This window comes from Zingiber officinale, chromosome 1A, assembly GCF_018446385.1.
Source record: "Zingiber officinale cultivar Zhangliang chromosome 1A, Zo_v1.1, whole genome shotgun sequence".
Taxonomy (NCBI): Eukaryota; Viridiplantae; Streptophyta; class Magnoliopsida; order Zingiberales; family Zingiberaceae; genus Zingiber; species Zingiber officinale.
The window spans coordinates 15297364-15316849 of record NC_055987.1 but is presented as its reverse complement, the minus strand read 5'-3'; the positions used below and the strand labels follow the sequence as shown (position 1 = coordinate 15316849).

The 19486-nt window shown below is 41.1% G+C and overlaps 1 pseudogene; it reads right to left on the bottom strand.

Annotated features, from left to right (window-relative positions):
* Window positions 1–4208: 4208 nt before the first annotated feature.
* On the bottom strand, window positions 4209–6520 carry LOC121996689 (annotated as a pseudogene).
* Between the last annotated feature and the right edge of the window lie 12966 nt (window positions 6521–19486).

Below are 19486 nucleotides of genomic sequence, written 5' to 3'. Positions count from 1 at the left end.
ATTACCAACACTTTGGAGATCGTAGTGGGAGCGCTTGTGTCGATGTTGGTCTGCTGACTGTGATCGGAAGTCCTCGGAGCAATCATCGGGCGCAGCAGCTTTACAGCAGAGTCGTAGCAGAAGCCTGGAGCAATCGAAAGTTCAATCGGATGCGCGGTAACTCGTATATGTTGTGTTTTGAAGCTTGGTTGAGTCTGCCTTATATAGGTTGTGGAAGGTGCCTTCCATAGCCATGGAAGGCGCCTTCAATGAGGCAAGTTTGATTCTGAATAGCCCGACACTTATCTGCTGTGACACTAAAATTTTATCCTATGGAAGGCGCCTTCCATATTTATGAACAGTATGAAGGCGCCTTCACTGTTTGAAGGCGCCTTCAGACACTATTCATCCGAAGGTAATTTTCTTCTTTTTGCCTTGCAAAATAATATTAGTCCAAAAATACCTTGCAAAATAAGTATTAGGACAATTTAATAATAATAAAGAGTAGTAATTAGTTCATGTCCTTCCAGGACCAGAAACTAGTAAAAGTCTCAGCTTAGAGATCCCAAATAGACTTAAACTGGGCAGATGCCTACTGTCCCTTCAACTGGGATGCGTCCTTACTTGGTCACTCTCCTCCAGCGACTTACCTTAACTTACCAGTTTGCCAGACATCCGGTCAGCTCGTCGACTTGTCTGGACTTCGTGCCAACTATCCGATCAGTCCGTTGACCTAGCTGGACTTCGTACTAGTTATTTGGTCGGCCCGTTGACCTAGCTGGATTTCGTACCAACTATCTGGTTGGCCCGTCTACCTAGCTAGATTTCGTATCAACTATCCGATCGGCCTGTTGACTTAGTTGGATTTTCTGCACACTTAATCAAGTGGTTAGATTACAACAAAGTCTAACTTAACTTACTTGTCATTCATCAAAACCCGAGTTAGACCGTTAGTGCAAAACCGCACCAACATAAACTTGTTCATTTAATTAATCTGGTATGTATTGAACAAATATAAACAAATTCTTATCAAGCCGAACACCAAACTTGTTCATGAACATTTAATTTATTTACCGCCCTAATTTCAGCCATATGGTAGCAAAAGGTGGAATTCGCCACTCAGCGGGCCCACATGGTCGGCCCCATGACCATCTATGAGGAGGTAAATCGGAAAGCTATAGTTGACCAGTGTGGAGGATAAAACTCTCCGGATAAATTTTTTATAGTGACCTGCCCCAATCCTAATTTCAGCTATAGCTACAGCAAGAAGTAGTCATGCTATAGCTATCAATTAAATTCTCTTAAATACTATACTATACAATCACATGTTCATTTTAAATGACCTTATCAATTTCCAGATCAGCTCCTATTCCTTAACAAAAGCACAACAAAGTTCATGACTAGATGTAACGGTTAATACTACTCAAATACATAGAACAGAGAGCTCATGACCAGATTGATTTCTCTTTCCCTGGAAAAGAAACTACAAAGTAATACAGCCTGTTAATTTCTACTGTTGCATCACATGCTTATGTTAAATGAGCTAATTTATTTTGAGGCACTTCCTATTTTTTCACAGAACACAAGAAAGTTTTTTTAAAAAAAAGCATCTCGTAGCTTCATGTCAGAAGCATATAAGAGATTTAACATGAGCAAATGACTAAAATATAGAACAACTCAATCAATTCCATGAACAGACGAGCCCATTACCATATTGCAACACCTGCAACTATTATCTATCAATCCACTTAGAATTAAGCTTCAGTTCTAGGACTACAAAATCTGTGTCTTGAAGTCTAAAAGCTTAAGCTTTTGGGTTTGTTGCTGTCTCCAAACTTGCTTGTTTTGAAGGGGCTGTACGTATGGATGAGGTATAAGGCATGCAGATGCAATGGAAGAAAACTGTGTCCATCATATAAATCAAAGGGCCAAACTGAGGCTTTATCTATTTGAGCTTTGGCGCCAATTATGGGAACTACATGCAGTGGATAAGCTCTTTCCACGCAGGAAATAGCATGGATTGAGGTAGGCATGTTACTGGCCCCACCCAATGGCCAGTTGGTCTACAAAAGGCATGAGGCCTCGAGTGGACTCCAACACCTAACCCAACCATACTGTGATTCCTTTAAACCATAGTTGGTGCCTCCCTCTCGGACCTAACCCAAGGATACTCTAACACCCTAAGCTTATTAAATTTGTGAAAGTCATGCTTTAGTAGTGCAAGATTCCCCTCCTCTGTTTGAGGAGGCCAAAGATCTATGATGGCCAGTGATAATAGAAGACGTGGCTATTTTTTTCCCTTTAAAAAAATAATTCAGAAATCAGATCATGTTGTAGGGCTGCTAAACAACCAGCTCATGTGTTGTAAACAATCTGCTAAAGCAGCATTGTTTGTCCTAGCAATAACGTTTTCCTTGCATCCTATAATGGATGCAATGGTTATTCTATTCGCAAGCATCTTCCTTGTGCAGTGAGTTGGAGATCTCTACGACACCAGTTGAATAATTGAAATGATAGTTTCTTTTTATCTCTTTGCTTGGAGAAGTGAATGCAATGGTGACGTAGTTGCACTGCAAGAAATGTGATTTTTTATTTGATAAATTATATTGCTGACACTGTTTCTTATACCTTCAATAATCGAATACTTCTAATAGGAAATGGCAATATCATGTGGCATGAGGTTACTGTCACTAAAATATTAGTTACCCTACCTGGAGCTGTCTCACTATCTTCCACCACCATGCATCCTAGAAATCATACACCAAGGACAGTTTCCTCTAAGAATGAGCTCAACTTTCCCAAGTAAGATTCTCTCCAATACCAGTGATCTTTAATATAACTCTCCAACTTCTTCTGCATCAAGCAAGGAGGATAAGATCAAACTTTGGTTATGAATTGGAAACCCAAGATTATTACAATACTAATTAAAGAACATAAAGACTTGCATTGTCGAGCAATAAAGCAACCTACTGGCTGTCAAATAGTATACTGTTCTGACAATGTTTTATGTGAGAAATATTGTGGTTGGTGAGTATGGATTTGAGTCATCTGGATGTCTTCTAGTTTCTAGTACTAGAAGCAGCTTATAAAGGTTGAAACCAATCAATCATGTTTGCTTATCAAAATATATTAGGTAGAGACCATGTGCAAATGTGTGGTCATTTTCTGTAGCAATGGTTAAGAAGAGTAACATATAATGCAAAAATTTTAAATGTGGAAAAGATCTATCAGTCAATTATTCATGTTGTAGTGGAAACATGTCGATCATCCATTTTTATGGCTTCTTTATGGTTGGAATCGATGTCCTAGTAAAATAAGTGCTCAGTTTCACTATATTCAGTGATGGTACAATGACAATTGCACCACTTAGAGACATCTCATTTGAATATATATTATTACGCGGAAGGGGAGTTATTAAACTCCAAACCTATGAAAACACTAAAAATTAATGGGTATGTAGAACAGAACCATTGCCTTTTGAATTTTACTGATCTAGAAAAGAATCGGGACCAGAACTTATCAAGACAGTTGAGTTTCTGAAGATCACTCATGTTCCCGTGGCTTTCGTGCTTAATATTCAAGGGTTAATCATCAGATAAATCAGTTAGGACACAAATAATTGTGGTTAGACCAGACAAAAAGATTTCTCATTCGTATACACACAAGAGTTAAAGAAGAAAAAGACATGCCAATGCTTGGGACCATGATCTACCAAAAAAAAAACTTCCGTATGAGAAACTACATCCACATAAAAGTTATAAATTGTGCTAGTCAAAATGCATGGCGTGTGTGCCATTGTTATACCTGGAGACAGCAGTATCGTGCACTTATCGATAAGTTATTAATAGATTTACAACCATAGAAGAGACAGGTTATTTATATTGCATGCAAAGAACCTGTTCAGTTCCAGTATGTGATTGCGAAATATATATAATCATTTGGAATTCTTTACAATCAAAAAAGAGCGTTCAGTATAATCACTACCAAGATATAATCTCCAGTTTCTGTGGAAATAAAACAATTCTTATTTCATAATTTTCAATTTTACATGATCTACTTACAAGATTGCAGCTGCTTGTAAGGGAATAACGCTCGAAATGCAGTGGTTTCAGACGCAAGGAAGTGCAATGAGGAAAACAGAAAACCCCTCTTTAGGAGGTGCACTTATCCTAGTACAAAGGGATAATGAAATTCCAATTTCATTCAGCCTCATCATGCATCTGAAAATTTCATAGGTGGTGGGGCAGCGTGAATCCAATCTACACTTTCGACCGAACCTTCACTGGTAGACGCTTCCACTCTACTAGCTGGATCAAGAAGTCCTTCACCTGGATAACAGACCAAGAATCATGTTAGTAATTTGGCACTCTCCACATATAACTTGAACTTGATAGGGAGTTATATCTGTGTGACCACCAAGTGGTCCTTAAGTTTTAGTGGGCACAGATAATATTGGCAAGCAAAAAAAAAAAAAAAAGGCTCATCAGTCTTGACACTTGCCTCAGATGGCTCTTGAAGGTAATACGTAGCGTTTGTTTCCTTCGGAAACTTTGAAACAAGGATGCCAATGCCTTGTCCCCTATCTCTAAGAACCTGACATAGTAAGAGTTGAGACACTTCTTAATAAACCCATATCAATGCAGTATCATATTTGTATCTGTTTTTAGTTATAATAAGACCTACTTTGAATGCATCTTCATCAGTGCGATCATCTCCGATATAGATTGGCATTACATCCTTGCAGTTAGCAAATCCTGTGAAGGTGAGAAACTATTGACTGAGCATCTCAAATCTTGATGGTTTAGCAAAAATGTTGGCTAGCCAGCCAAACTGCTGGAAATAATGTGATGTAACATATATTGGACTGTTGCCAGCTTACCAAGAGACTCTAATAGGAACTCCAATGCCTTCCCCTTATCCCATTTGATAGTTGGACGAATCTCCAACACCTACATATCCAGCCAACAAATAGCACAGGTCACAATCAAGCTCTAATCAAACAGCAAGATGTTTTTAGTCAAACGAAATCAAAGCAAGGTTTCACCTTTCTTCCTTGAGTGAGCCTCAATCTGGGGTATTCCTTCAACACAGATCTCACTTGGTCGATCAATGAGCCCCAATTCTGCACGAATTGACATGGAATAAATTGAGCTTTGTTATCTTTGCAACATTGCTATCCGTTTCTGGCATAAATAAGGACGCTGGTGGCCGATGTGAAGTGATAACGAACCTTTTCATCCACGCACCTGAAGTGCACAGATGCACAAAACTTGTTATTCTCCACTTTGACGCCAGGAGTGAACTTGGTTCTGTCCAACAATGTTTTGTAGACCTGAAGAAAATAAAAGGGGAAAATGAGAGGAAATTAGATATCAAAGAGGCTTTAGGATTGGGTAAGAAAAGGAGAAGGAGACGAACTAATAAAGAAGAGGAACCAACCGTATCGATCATGGGCAGAAACTCGCTTGCTGGTTGAAAAAGAACTTTGGCAGCCTGAACCACACAAACCGAGAGATCAAGATAAGAATCCAAAAGGTGCAAAGTAAGCAAGAAAAGGGTATGGAAGTTTGATTCTGATCGACAATGTTTTTAATTTTTAATTTTTTGAAGAAGAAAAAGTGGAGAGGAGAGCAACTCTGACCTTGGCGTGCCGGGACTTTTCTGGGCCTTTGATGTCCATGCCGTGGCTACCAGCATAGTATAACTCGGCCAACTTCACGAAGTCAACAACCTGTCCACCAACAGAATCACCGAGTTAAGAAACAGGAGATGCAAGTCGTGGCGTCTTCTTGCAATCAAAATGTACCTTGTCGAGGCATCGCCCACTCACGATGGCGGTGGGGAAGTCTCTCGCCACTTCCCTCACTGCCTTCCTCATCTGGCGTCACAAAAATAAAAGATAAAAAATCTCATGTTGAAGCAGGGAACAAAGCGTAAGTGGGAAGGGAATGGCAAGATAGAGCGGAACAGCTCACCGCATTACTCATGAAGGCCGAGTCGGGGTCTTCGACGATGGGGGAAAGGGTTCCGTCGTAGTCCAGAAACATCACGATCTGTTTCCCCTTGGAGGCTCTCACAATTTGATCGAACTGGCTCAAAGCCGACGGATGCCACATCTGCCGGGGAAGAAAAAGGGGGACGGGAAACAAAATTATTAAAACCCCAAAGGCACGTACTTTGAAAGAGCAGAAGGTCAGAAATGCTCGGAGAGGCACTCACCGTCCAACCTGACCTCATTTTGAAGACAGAGTCGACGATAGGGACGGAAGCGGCCAAGGCGGCGGCGACCTTGGGGTGGGTGGGCGAGGAGGCCTTCATGGACTCCAACCAAGAGCTAGTCCTGCCGCTTACGAGATCGAACTGGGAAACGTACTTATTGGGGATGGATATGGGCGGAGGATAAGGGAATATGGGTGAGGATCCCGCCGCCGCCACTGTGACGGTCGCGACGGCCTCCGCCGGCACAACATTCTGCTTCGTCATAGTTGCTTCGCCGACTGTGGGTGGCTGATAGGAAAGCGGGGATTTTGAGGGCCGCTGGCGCCGGAGAAAGCGGGCAGTGAAGGTGGCGTGGGGAAAGCGGATTTTATAGGTCGGAAGAGACGGAGTTGTGGACTCATCGCCGATTCCACACGTGCGGTCTAATGAACCCCAGCGACACGTGTATCCACTTCGCTGTCTAAAAGAGACAACCGGTTCATTTATTCGGTGGGGCGCGGCGCAGTTAAAGTCTTAAGGAACATATTAACTTTTTTGCTAAAAGGAAAAAATTATTATGATATTCTTTACATTTATTTATTTATCAGTATTTTATAAATCACTATAATCCGAAAGTATTCATAAGAAGTCACAAATTAAAAAATAATAATAATAAAATAAAACCCCTCAGAATGTCCTTTCCCCATTTAGACGGAGGCTGACTCAGTTGATAGGAAACTTCTTGTATTGGGGGAAGTGTATATTCCATCAATAAGGACATGCAAGGGACTGAAATCTAATAATAATAATTATTATTATTATTATTATTATTATTACTACGAAAAGTTGCATCAAGTTGTAGATTTTGCTTTCCCAAACATGAAACCAACGAGCAAATTAGCTCAGCGATGACTCATCGACTAGTTTAATTAGGCGTCGTGCGATTAAAATGATATATCATAGATATTTTAACGTATGTCGGCAGTGGTATGTAAGCGCCCGAAGAGTGAACATGTGCATTTAACAAGTGAAATGTAATAAACTGATTTATTTTTATAATTTCATGTTAAATGTTGAGTTAGTTGTGTTTATTAGATTAATCATGCCGAACACACCAGTAAACAAGAAAAATTATACTCACCAAACTCATTAAATACATCTACGTATTCATAATTCGATCACCAACTACGATATATTTATAGAATTTTTTTTTTCAAATAAAATACGCAACCACAGGATATTGAACTTCTATGCCGCCCACCGTGAGTGCTCACGATTTACCTTGATAGTCGGAGAAAAACTTTCATGGGTCAGATTTATCACCCTAGGTTCGGTGTTACCTGACTCAACATATAATCTATCATCTTACCACATGATTTACCACCCTTTATATAATCCGGAAATGAGTGTGAGGGGCACCTAGAGTGCTACAATATAATGTACCATCCTAGACCCCCATGAGCTGGTGTTGTTAATTCATACAAGGGTGTTACTATTAATAGGTTTGTGGTCAATTTTCAACGAGTATAGAATAGCCTACTAGTTGCCTTAATTCTTCCTTACATGTGTCGTTGTTGCTAAGTGAAGCACTCCATAATTTACCTTTCTTCCAGACAGTGGGAGACCATCCTAGAGGAGCAGTTAAGGTGACAGTTTTACCTTTTCCTGTCTATAATATATCATCCTAGTCCCCATGAAATAGCGCAGTTGGTATATGCATGGGTGCTTGCTCCAATAGGTCTTGAGTGTGAGGACACTTTAGGAGCTAGAGAAAGAATGATTAGCTCAAATCGCTTTGTTAATGATTTGTTGCAACAAAAACTTGAAGTAATCGCTAACACATTCATTTTACTTGATATCCAACTCCTTAAGGTGACTAATCCAAGAGTCCACTCTTAGATAAGTTGAGAGATTGTTGGTGTAATTATCCTCAAATCAAGATTGACTAATTTGACTAAGCTCGAGTGAGTTCAAGCTTGAGTTTCAATATGTGGACAATATGCTTGGAAAATATCTGAAAAAGAGGTCAAGTAAATCGATGTTGACTCGATACTTGATGATATGTGAGAAGAAAGTCAAGTAGGTCATAGAAGATCGAATACTTGACTGGTAAAGTCTTATTGGAGGTTAGGCAAGGTAAAGTTCTAGCTTGAGGGTTAGGCAAGGTTAAAGTTCTAACTAGAGCTTAGGTAAAACAAAGTCCTAACTTGAGGGTAAGACAAGAGTAAAGTCCTAACCGAAGGTTAAACAATGTAAAGTCCTAACTTGAGGGTTATGTAAGGATAAAGTCCTAACTAGAAGTTAGGTAAGATAAAATCCAAGTAGGTTAAGGAGGACTACACATTGACAAATGTGCTGCAACATCAGCATGATGATTTACCAACAGCTTATGATATAATGAACAATCTCAAGGATCTCTTTGGTCACCAGGATCGGGCCGCTAGGCAAGAAGCTATGAGAAAGTTAATGACAGCCACCATGACAGAGGAGACTCCCGTAAGGGATCATATCCTAAAGATGATGACTTATTTGAATGAAATACAAATCATTGGAGGAGAAATCAATGGGGAACCCCAGATCGATATTATTCTCCAAACACTACCCAGAAGTTTTGAGCATTTCCGCCTGAACTATAATATGAATAAAAGGATGTATTCATTGGCGGAACTGCTGACAGAACTTCAGGCAGCAGAAGGGCTATTTCGTCATAATTCTCATATTCACTATGCTGAAAATGATTCTACTTCTAAGTCGAAAAGCAAGAAGAAGATGAAACAGGCTGTTTCAGCAAAGAAGGTGAATAAACCTTAAGGTACAGGACAAAAGGCTAGAATGAAGAAGCCGAAGGGCAAATGCTTAATTTGCAAGCAGTCAGGACATTAGAAGACAGACTGTCCTCATAGGAAAGAGAACAATAAAGGTATATCTCATTCTCTAGTAGTTGAAACATGTTTAGCGGTGTTATCTACCAGCACCTGGTGTGTAGATACGGGAGCCACTAATCATGTCTGCAACTCTTTGCAGGGGTTCCAGGAAATCCGACAACTATTTGAAGGAGAGATAACTGTCTACATGGACAATGCTACTAAGGTGGCTGTTGTTGCAGTAGGAGATGTTTACTTATCTTTTGATAGGAATAGAAGCTTGGTTTTAAGAAATTGTCTTTATGTACCCAGTTTCAGAAAGAATTTAATTTCAGTTTTTAAACTGTATTTGGATGGATATTCTGTTTCTTTTAATAGCAATGTGGTTATAAAGAGAAATAGGGTTATTATCTGTTTTGGTACATTGGTTGACAATTTATATACTTTAAATCCAATTTCTTCCATAAAGCAACAGATGAAAATTAGTAACACGTCTTCTAATTCTAATAAGAGAAAGGAACCTTCGGAGATGAACCAAACGGAAGTCTTGAAGAAAACATCCATATGAAGCAACCAGAGGGGTTCATTGAAAAAGGCAAAGAGCATCTAGTGTGCAAGCTCAATCGGTCTATTTATGGACTGAAACAAGCTTCAAGATCTTGGAACATCCGGTTTAATGAAGTAATCCAGTCATATAGATTTATTCAATGTCCGGATGAGTCTTGTGTATACAAGAAGTGTAACGGAAACGTAGTGATATTTCTTATACTATACGTAGATGACATTTTGTTAATTGGCAACAATGTCAAAATGTTATCAGACGTAAGGGTATGGTTGTCCAAACAATTTGATATGAAGGACTTAGGAGAATGTGTACACATTCTTGGGATCAAAGTTATAAGGGATCGCAAGTAAAGGATGTTGTGTCTATCTCAAGCTTCATATATAGATACAATCCTTGCTCGTTTTAGCATGCAAAACTCCAATAAAGGTTTCTTACCTTTTAGGCATGGAGTAGCTTTATCTAAAGAGATGTCTCCGAAGACATCAAAGGAGATAGAGGACATGAAGGCAGTTCCTTATGTTTCGGTTGTGAGAAGCCTAATTTATGCAATGCTGTGTACGAGACCGGATATCTGTTTTGTCGTGGGCATGGTTAGCAGATATCAAAGTGAACCTGGACAAGGATATAACGACCACCCTTCTTACTACTACTTTCTAAGGGCGACCGTTACTTATCTATTACTCTACTTACTAGTGTCACTTATGCTATTATTAGCAACACTTAGATTTATCACGACCCCAGAGGAATTCCTACCGAAAAATTTCGGCAGAGTCTCCCCTGTACCGGTGACAAAATAAACAATACATGCAAAATAATACCATCAGCCACATGCGGCTGGTATATACGTATCTCACAACCACGCAGTAATAAGACACCATAACTAAAAATAAAACTATTCTAGCAATAGCAACGAATAAAGCTCCAAGAATAGAAAACAACCAAACTAACAATGCGGAATACTCTCAACTAGCAACATAAGAAAAGGAAATGACTCTTTAACAATCTCAACTTCTTAATAATAGTAAAGGACTCTAAACAACTTCTTAGCCAGGTCCCGAGGCTTCCATAGTTCAACATCACACACCATTCATCATGCATCCTCCTTGTCACCTTCCTCTTTATACTTTAGCTTTTCCTTTATCTGCAGTAGGAGGAAAAATAAATCTATAAGCGAAACGCTTAATAAGCGCTATCTAACTCACAAAAACTCGATAAGCATGTATATAACAAAAAGAAACATGCTAAAACTGAATGCTTAAGAAGAAAACTACTCATGCTCATCTATTAGCAATAAATCAAATTAACTAAAATGCTAACATGTAAAGCTACTCATGCTATACAAGAATAAAGATGGAATCATCTAGAAATAAGACTAATCATGCTCAATAAACTTATAAGGAAAGCAAATGAAAACTAATACTGTATGCTTAGCATTATAAGAGCTAAACTTTAGTGGTTCTAAACATAGGTGATACTTGTTTCATTTACTTATAGTCTTATACTTGAAATTAATACTTAACTTTCTTCTTCTTTTTCTTACTTGGGCCCAGGCTTAGTACCATCTTATGCGCGCTCTCTAATAGAGACTGAGGTAGCGAGCCTCCAGTCCTATGAGGATAAAGACATTGGTCTTACCAGGGCCAAGACCTCAGAATTGATCACCTGGATTTGTTTAACGACAACCTCGGAAGTCGGGTACTAGCCTCTTACTTTAATTTACTTGTTATCTTTTCTTCTCTAGACTTTGGTCCTTTCTTGCTTATAGACACTCATAATCCTCAAAAGGTTTAATGGATCACATAAAATTCTGCCAAAATTCAAGGCTACTCCTACTCATCTAATAGCAAGTAAAAATACGAGCCGCATGCTTAATTAACAAAGGTTGTTCATGTTTAGAAACATGGAAATCGAAGGCTAAAATACCAACTTAAAACTAATCAGGTGCATGGTATTAGCAAGGAAAACTAAGCTACAATGTAAAATGGATCTGCCTCTACTTAAGGGAACTAAACTGGAGTTACTCGTGCTCAAACTAATAGTAGAGTGAAGAAAAACTAAACAGCAAAGGAATAAGGAAATTGTTCATGCTTGTAAACAGTAAAGGAAAAGAAACCAGAATCAATAGTAAATGGAAACTAAAAGATCTGCCCATGTATATCCATATAAACTAAATTTGCAATGTTATTAAACAGGGCTAAACATGTTTATTATATAGCAAGAAAGCTAACACTATGTACTTGGATTGAGGGCTGCTCGTGCCCAACTAATAACCAGTGAAATTTAGGAAACCTGCATGCATATCTAATAGCAAATGGAAGCTACTGGTGTTCAGCTAACAGAAACCGAAGGCTGCACATGCTCAACTGGTAGCAATGAAAAAAAAACTAAAGCTGCTCTGAAATGCTCATTAAATCTGCCCTAAAATTAAATCTGGTTAAGGGCACAAGCAACTTAAAAACATAGAACTGTCTCATATGAAAACTAAAAACAATAATTCTTCTTCATGTTCAATGCCACGGCAAGGAAACAAAGAACCAACAACGCTACACATAGCCTTTCAAAACTAAAATCTGTTTAAACTTGAAACCTATACAAAACTTATTCGAAAAAATCTGCTAGCTTCTATACAAACCCAACGTGCTCATCAAGTCACATGCTAACTGAACCTAGGGTTCACGGTGAGGAAACTATTCTAGGGTTCATGTGTGCTTCGGAACAAGGAGAAGAACTAGAGATTCGGAGCTATCCTACTGCAGGCGAGAAGCAACTTACCGCGGTTTGCTTGGACTTACAACCGAAGGAGGAAGGAGGCTTCTAGGGTTTCGGGTGGAGCTTGAAACCTCGACGTTTCCTTTGTGTCCGCGTCTCTTCTTGACGAGAGGAGCTCGATGGTGTGATGACCTCTCGGAGAAGAGTGCTCTCCGGCCACCGGAATGCCCTAGCCTTGCTGCGTTTCCGTCCGAACCCAGAAGCGCCGACGCACGCGTGAGGAGAAGGAAAGGGCAGGTAGGTTTTCGGCGAGAAAGGGAAAACTTAATCCCTTTATAACTAGGTCTAATTCGGTTCCAATTATAACTTAAATACTATTTGGTTCGGGTTTTACTAAGAAACCCGCGGCTGGTCTGTTGGTTAAGCGAACCTCTGCTTAACCCGAGGTTTCCGGTTCAAACCTCGGCTTGGTCATTTTTTGTCAAAACTTCTTTCGTTTCGTAAAAATATCAAACGACTTCCAAAAATTGCGTAAAAATACTCTAAAGATTTTTAAAAATCTCTAGAATATTTTAAAAGTATTTCTAAATATTTTTAAGGACTTTTAGAACTCGAAATAGGGAAAGTTGAGTCATTACAATCCCCCATACCTTATAAAAAGTTCATCCTCGAACTTAGAATAACTCTGGACATTTCTGTCTCATGCTGTCCTCACGCTCCCAAGTGACTTCCTCGTGCTTCTGGTTCTGTCAGATGACCTTCACTAGTGGTACTTCTTTATTTCTTAGTTTCTTGACTGCTCTGTCCACTATTTGGGTAGGTCTGCTCTCGTAGCTACGATCCTCTTGAATCTGCACTGACTGAGGCTCAATCACCTGGCTAGGGTCGTGAATACACTTCTTTAGCATAGAGACATGAAATACATTATGTATTGCTGACATGTCTTGTGGTAAGTCCAACTTGTACGCTACCTTCCCAATCCTCTCTATGATCATGTAAGGTCCTACATAGCGAGGACTTAATTTACCCTTCTTGCCAAATCTCATCACTCCCTTCATAGGAGCAACCTTGAGAAAAACTGAATCCCCTACTTGGAATTCAAGTGGCCTACGACGTGTGTCAGCATAACTCTTCTGTCTACTCTGGGCAGTCTCAATTCTCTGTCTGATTTTCTGGATAGCTTGAGTAGTCTCATCTATCAGCTCTGTCTGAATGCCCAGCTCTACTTCCATTTCTTTTCTCTCACCTACTTCTTGCCAGCAAATGAGTGATCTGCACTTCCTGCCATACAACACCTCATAAGGTGCTATCTTGATGGTGGCCTGATAGCTATTGTTGTAGGCAAACTCAGCTAAGCATAGATGCTTGCACCAACTTCCCTTGAAATCTAGCGCATAAGCTCTGAGCATATCTTCTAAAATCTGATTTACTCACTCTGTCTGTCCATCAGTCTGAGGATGGAAGGTTGTGTTGAACTTGAGTTTAGTGCCTAGTGCAGTCTGAACACACTCCCAAAAGTGTGAGGTGATGCGCCCATCTCTATCAGAAACGATAGATTTAGGAACTCCATGAAGTCTAATCACTTTCTTAACGTATAGTTGTACCAACTGCTCTATGGAGTGGGACACCTTGATGGCTAGAAAATGAGTTGACTTAGTCAATCTGTCTACTACTACCCATATTGCGTCATATCCGTTTGTAGTTCTTGGAAGACCTATTATGAAGTCCATGGATATGTCTTCCCACTTCCACTCTAGTATTGGGAGAGGTTGTAACATTCCTCCTGGTCTCTGGTGTTCTGCTTTGACTCTCTGGCATATCAGGCAGGTACTGACATATTTAGCAACGTCTCTTTTGAGTCCAGACCACCAGAACCTTTGTTTCAAGTCTTGGTACATCTTAGTGGAACTAGGATGCATGGAGTAAGGAGTACTATGGGCTTCTTCTAAAATCTTCTTTCTCAACTCTTCGTCATTGGGGACACAAAGGCGGTTCCCCTGGTAGAGGATTCCACTATCTGATACTCGAAACTCTGAATTTCCCTTTTCTTGTATTCCTTGCTTGATCTTTTGGACATCTGGATCTTCACTTTGCTTTCTCTGTATATCCTTAAGCAGGGTTGACTCTGAGGTCAATGCAGAGAGTTTCCCATAAATAACTTCAACTCTGAAATCTGACAACTCCTTCTGCAGTGGCAGGGCTAATGATGACAAAGACATCAGGGATGCACTGGATTTTCTGCTTAGTGCATCTGCCACTTTGTTAGCTTTACCTGGGTGGTAGAGGATTTCACAGTCATAATCCTTGACCAACTTAGCCACCTACGCTGTCTCATGTTTAAGTACTTCTGGGTGAAGAAGTACTTAAGACTCTGATGCTCTGTGAAGATTCTGCACTGAACTCCATACAAATAATGTCGCCAGAGTTTTAGTGCAAAAACCACAGCTGCCAGCTCAAGATCGTGAGTGGGGTAGTTCTTTTCATAATCTTTGAGTTGTCTGGAAGCATAAGCTATAACTTTTCCTTCTTGCATGAGAACATCTCCTAGGCCCATCTTGGAAGCATCACTGTAGATGTCAAAACTCTTGTCACTTTCTAGAACTGTCAGGATGAGAGCACTGGTCAGTCTCTTCTTTAGCTCTTGGAAACTCTGCTCACATTTGTCTGACCACTCAAACTTCTTGTTCTTCCTAGTTAAGGCCGTTAGTGGAGAAGCTATCCTGGAAAAGTCCTCCACGAATTTCCTGTAGTACTCAGCTAAACCAAGGAAACTCCTGATCTCCCTAGCATTCTTGGGTCTCTTCCAGTTGTTGACCGCTTCTACTTTGGCTGGATCTACTTGAATACCTTATTTAGAAATTATGTGACTTAGAAACGCCACCTAATCTAACCAGAACTTGCACTTTGAGAATTTAACGTACAGCTGCTTCTGTTGTAGGGTCTGCAGTACTATTCTCAAGTGCGTGTCATGCTCCTCTGGGGTCCTTGAATAGACTAGAATGTCGTCGATGAATACGATGACAAATTTGTCAAGGTATTCTCTGAACACTCTGTTCATTAAGTCCATGAAGACCGCTGGTGCATTAGTCACACCAAAAGGCATGACTACAAACTCGTAGTGTCCGTATCTAGTCCTGAAAGCTGTTCTGGGTATATCCCTTTCTTTCACTTTCAGCTGATGGTACCCAGAGCGTAGGTCTATCTTTGATAACACTGTCGCCCCTCTCAACTGATCAAATATGTCGTCGATCCTGGGAAGGGGTTACTTGTTCTTGATGGTCACTTGATTCAGAGCCCTATAATCTAGGCACATCCGCATAGATCTATCCTTCTTCTTGACAAATAACACAGGAGCTCCCCAAGGTGAGTGACTAGGGCGAATGAAGCCTTTGTCAAGCAGCTCCTGAAATTGTTCTTGTAACTCTTTCAGCTCTGCTGGAGACATGCGGTATGGAGCTTTTGAAATTGGACCGGTACCAGGTACCAACTCAATTTCAAACTCCACTTCTCTGTCGGGAGGCAGTCCGAGTAGCTCTTCTGGAAATACTTCTGGATACTCGCATACTACCCGAACATCCTCCTGCTTGAGTCCTTTCTGTTCTTCTGCATTTACTATGTATGCAAGAAAACCAGCACACCCTTTAGCTAACATCTGGTGAGCTGCTAGAGAAGAGAGAAGTTTCTGGGTCTTCTTCCTTGGCACTCCCGTGAATTCAAAAGGTGGTTCACCCTCTGGACTGAAGATTATTTTCCTTCTGCGGCAGTCTACTGAAGCACTATACTTGCTGAGGAAATCCATGTTGGTGCAATATCCCTCAGGTCAAGGTTGACCTGGGTAACCAAGCTGAGTCTTGGTTTGGGTTTAGATGTTTGACAATAAGATATTGATTGAAGAAGAGTCAAGTAGGTCAAGGTTGACTGGATACTTGACTGGGAAGTCCTAACTGGGATGTTAGGCAAAATGAAAGTCCTGGTGAGTGAAGCCAGGCAGAAGGAAGTCCTAGTGAGTGAAGCTAGGCAGATGGAAATCCTGGTGAGTGAAGCCAGGTGAAAGTCCTAGTGAGTGAAGCTAGGCAGATGGAAATCCTGGTGAGTGAAGCCAGGTGAAAGTCCTAGTGAGTGAAGCTAGGCAGAGTGAAAACCCTAGTGAGTGAAGCTAGGTGAAAGTCCTAGTGAGTGAAGCTAGGCAGATGGAAAACCCTAGTGAGTGAAGCTAGGTGAAAGCCCTGGTGAGTGAAGCAAGGCAAGGGAAAATCCAGATGGATCAAGGATGATCGGACATCTGGTGCTGGGAAGTCCAAGTAGGTCAAAGGATTGACTGGATACTTGGCATGAAAGAAAAGTCCAAGTAGGTCAAAGGGAGTGACCGGATACTTGGCACAGAGAAAAGTCCAAGTGGGTCAAAGGGATTGACCGGACACTTGGTAAGGGAGTCCTAGCAGATCAAGGGAGTGACTAGATGCTAGGCATGACATACCAACAGTCAAGGTTGACCGGATGTTGGTTTGGGAGGTTTAGGACTTGGTTTTGGACAAAACCAGGCCTGATCGATCGATGATCGATTCAGGCTCTGGATCGATCGCTGGATCGATCCGACAGCCCGAACATAGAGCTTCCGGATCGATCCGTGGATCGATCAGAGGTCCAATCGATCGTGGATCGATTGGCCGCTTCGCGCGATAAGCGCCGGATCGATCCGTGGATCGATCCAGCGCTTTCGCATGAGCCACGGATCGATCCGTGGATCGATCCAAAGCCTCCCCGATCGATTGGGAACATTCGAATCGATCGGGATCCGACTGTTGACATCGTTTATAGCTGCAGGCATTCGATGGCTGCAGTAGAATTTCACCGATTCACTCCAGAGCTCTCGCCAACTCCTCCACAGCGCTCACAAAGCTCATATCGCCAGTTCTTGAAGAATCTTGGAAGCTCTCCAAGTCAAGAGGCGGATCAAAGCCAAGAAGAGAAGCTAGGGTTAGGGTTTTGTACTCATTGTAAGCTTGTAAGCTTGTATTTCTTGTATCCTTTCCCTCTCTTCTTGTATTGAGTATTGTAGGGCTTCTCCGCCCTTGGTAGTTACCACAAAGGAGAGTTTTATTTAGTGGAGGGTGTGTGTGTTGGTGTGGATCCTTGGATTAGTCACCTCTTGTGAGGTGGATACCAAGTAAAACCAACCGTGTTAGCGTTGTGTGTTTGTTTCTGTATTTTCCGCTGCACATCTTTGAAGGAACAAGCAACGCCGAGCAAGAGCGAACGCGACGAGCTATTCACCCCCCCCCCCCCTCTAGCTACTTTTGGTCCTAACAAGTGGTATCAGAGCGAGGCCGCTCTTCACCGGAATCATCGCCGGAAGGGTCAAGCATAACAAGAAAAGCTAGAGGGTGAAGAAGTTGGAGCAAATTCTTCAAGTTCAAGATTTTATCAAGCTCAACTTCAAGATGCAATTCCAAGATGGACTTGGATTTGACACAAGGGTGGCTCCACCATACACATCGGCAAGCTTCGATTCTTGGAGATCAAGAATTGAAAATTTCTTGATGATGGAGATAGAGCAATGGTTTGCTCTAATGGAAGGTTTCAAGGCTCCAAGAAATTCAAAGGGCAAAGTTCTAAAGAAAAGCAAATGGAGCCCGGAGCAAGTCCAAAGGTGCGAGGCAAATGACAATGTGACCAAGCTTTTAGTCAATTTATTGCCAAGCACCATTCTTTGCAAAATTGGAGAATTTGAAGATGCAAAGGAACTTTGGAGCAAATTGGCTAAGCTTCATGAAGAGATCCCCTCCTACAAGATAATGAAGAATCCAGAGAGGGTGACTCTTTGGAGCAAGACCAAGAGGAGGACTCCGAGGTTGAGAGATACTCAACCTCCGAAGAAGAGGAAATCCAAGAAGCTTCATCCTCAAGGGAATGCACCGAAGGGAACAAGGAGGGAGCATACTCCTTGTTTCACATTCAAGATGATGAAGCCTCCACCTCTAGGATTGAGGGGGAGCAATCCTTGGTGACACCGGAGCAAGAAGAAGAAGAAGCTTCTACATCCGGGTCAAGAGAAGAAGAGGAGGAAGAAGCTTCTACCTCCAAAAGTCAAGAAAAATCAAATGGAGGAGAATCAAGGTCCGATCAAGAGGAAGCTTCTACCTCCGGATCCAAAGAAAAAGATGCCACCCCTGCAAGCAGAGGTATAAATATTTCAATTAATAATAAAAATCATATAATATGTTTTGAGTGTAGGGAACATGGGCACTATAAGAGCAAGTGTCCTAAATTGGCCAAGAAGAAGGGCCAAGTGGCACAAAAGGGCAAGGCGAAGCCCAAGGAGATCATTCCCAACACAAAGAAGAGCAAGGAGCATATTATATGCTTCTCTTGCAATCAAAAGGGGCATTACCGAAGTCAATGCCCCAAGGGGAAGAAGGTGGTCAAGGCTCAAGGAGGCACTAGGCAAGGGGGAGCCTCCAAGGTAAAGAAGAAGGTAATATTTATTGAGCCTACCCCTTTACATTATGGTAAAAAGCATGATGGTTCTAACTTTTATCATTTTAATGCGATTTACCATAAGAATAGGAAGCATGAGGGCTTTAAGGAAAAGCATGTGGCCCTACATGCCAAAACTACTATCCCTAAGGCTAGGAATGTAGGTAAAAACCTAGGCGATAACTCTAAGGATGTAAGATACAAGCCTAGAAACAAAAATGCTCATGAACTTAATGGAAAACCAAAAACTAAGGACTTAGTGATGGAAAATCAAGTCTTGAGGTCAAGACTTGATAAAATGGAAAAGACCCTAAAAAGGATGGAAAATATCCTATTAGGGCAAAATGAGCATAACCTAGGTTTAGGGGTACAAAAGTCATCCAATGGCCATAGAGGTTTGGGATACAAACCAAAGGCTAAGAAGGATGTGCCCTCTTACCATAGAGTTCCATATAGTTATGGAACAAACCCTAGGTCTAGTGGTCAAGCCAAGAATACTAGGGAAGTCATCCCTAAGAGTATTTTTGCAATAAATGTGACTAAGACTTCTAAGAAGTCTAAGAAAGTCACAAACAAGGTCACAAGGGAGGTTATCCCTAGAGTTGACCTAGAAAATGTGACCAAGGCTTCTAAGAGGCCCAACAAGGTCACTAGGAAGGTATCTAGGAAGTTATCCCTAGTGAGTACCTAGAGC